This window comes from Sinocyclocheilus grahami, unplaced genomic scaffold (genome assembly GCF_001515645.1).
Source record: "Sinocyclocheilus grahami isolate Dianchi unplaced genomic scaffold, SAMN03320097.WGS_v1.1 scaffold2018.1, whole genome shotgun sequence".
Taxonomy (NCBI): Eukaryota; Metazoa; Chordata; class Actinopteri; order Cypriniformes; family Cyprinidae; genus Sinocyclocheilus; species Sinocyclocheilus grahami.
In genome coordinates, this window is record NW_015507197.1 from 87,017 (window position 1) to 88,991 (window position 1,975).

Here is a 1,975-nt window from a genome sequence, read left to right on the forward strand (position 1 = left end):
AGTTATATTTCTTATTGTTTCATTATTAATTAATTTAGAAAAATGTTTGGACGGTTTTTTGTTTGTTAAATTCAAGTGTTTTTGAGAATTTTTTTTTTTTTTTAAGTGACGACCAAGTGGACAGCGGCAGACAGCTGAATTGATCATGTTTAATAAATTTTTGCCTTCTCAAATCATCGACTTGCTTAAAATAAAATCTATAGATATAAAACACTTAAAGCATATTACATTAGTTTAAAGTCTAAATGCACACTTGAGATCTTCAAGACCACTTGAACACTTGGGCCAAATACAGGAAACACGTCATGTAAGTAGACAAGTGCTCAAGTGCAAAGACCGCAAGTGTGGGTATTTGGAAAAGGCACCTGTCCTGCAGAGTTCAGCTCCAACCCTAATCAAACACACCTGAACCAGCTAATCAAGGTCTAAGGGTTTCTAGAAAGCTACAAGCAGGTGAGTTTTTGTCTGCATGCACAGTTTGAGTGTGTGACACAGATGTTAACCCTAACTGCATCAAGAGAAACCGCCTCAGACTAGAGTATTCAACATGTATTGAGAATGCATATATCCGTAACTGTGTTTCAGTTTCACTATTGTGTTTTTTTAAAATCAATTTCAGTTAGGACTCAATGCTGGCACATTCTGAAGGAACTTGATTATTTTTGTTTACAAACGATCTGTGAGCTTGAGGATTAATAGCTAATTGCAATTTCAAATGCTTCGTTATTGTTGGAAATGAGTGAGTAACATCCAGAAATTCACCCACACAAAGCTTGTATAGATTTATTGGTATATTTATTTGCTTCTGAGCAGTGTTGAAACATAATGGTTTAAATTGTGGATGCTAACCAAATGCAGTGGTTGCAAAGCATTGCTGTGCATGTGATTAATCTGAGTAAAGTGCTTTTTTTTGTTTTGTTAAACCCTTGATATTCAACATACTCAAAGTTGTGATGACTGTACAAACTGGAATTGATAAGAGTAAATGTTTTTATGCAAATGATGCTATAACATCATATGCAGAAAACGTCCTTTTTAAAATGTCATCTCAAATAGTCAACAGTCCCTTAAGTCTGGTATTAAAAACATCTGACCATCCCAACGAACGCTCTTACCAACACCTGGCAAGGTAAGAGTCCTCCAAAGATTTTACCTAACCTTCTTTACAATATTTTCAATATTGTGTGCAAATGGTTGACTTTACTTGGTCAACAGCTTACAATCCAATCCTGTAAGCTCAGATACCAGAGATGGGGTGCCCCAAACTTACTGACAGAAATTTAGATCCGTCTAACAATGTGCACACTAAAGAGTTTCAGAGATGGTTCATTCATGGCTGCATTGATAACTGCTTGTTTATTTACCACTTGTGACTATGTTTGAGTTAACACACTTAGCATGTCTGGTGTGCATTTAGATTTTTGTCTGATTGATACTATTGATTGTCTCAAAGCTGACTTTATTCCAGCTGTAGCCACACTCTGTCCTCTGGTCGAATTGAGGTCTCAGTCAAGCCTAACATGAGCAAAGCAACACCTTCCTCTCAACCAAAACGTCTCAGGTTACTTATGTAACCTTGGTTCCCTGAGTAGGGAACGAGACACTGCGTCCTCTAGGGGTCGCTATGGGGTACGCCTCGTCGTGACCCGTGTCTGAAGCATACATTGAAAAAACACCAACTCGTTGGCCGGCGACAGCCATGACGTCACTACCGGTGCGACTATAGTATAAATAGGTGCCGGGAGCTACACATCATTCACGTCTTCGTCTGAAGCTTGCGTCCACAGCATGGTAAGAAACCTAGAGGACGCAGTGTCTCGTTCCCTACTCAGGGAACCATGGTTACATAAGTAACCTGAGACATTCCCTTTCATGGGAACTTCGAACTGCATCCTCTAGGGGTCGCTATGGGGAACGGTATACCCACGCCACCATGCTGAGGGGAGTGCAAGCCAGAACCATGGCGAGCACTAAG

The 1,975-nt window shown here is 39.7% G+C and overlaps 1 long non-coding RNA gene across 2 annotated transcripts in view; it reads left to right on the forward strand.

Annotated features, from left to right (window-relative positions):
• Positions 1-374: 374 nt before the first annotated feature.
• LOC107573732 (uncharacterized) overlaps positions 375-1,975 on the forward strand; it is a 4,163-nt gene continuing 2,562 nt past the window's right edge. The window contains exons 1-3 of one of the 2 annotated variants that reach the window (XR_001607561.1): positions 375-453; positions 620-739; positions 1,064-1,129. This is a non-coding gene — a long non-coding RNA (uncharacterized lncRNA). Of the gene's footprint in view, positions 454-503; positions 740-1,063; positions 1,130-1,975 lie in introns of those variants that run through there. The other variant, XR_001607560.1, reaches the window with a different exon arrangement.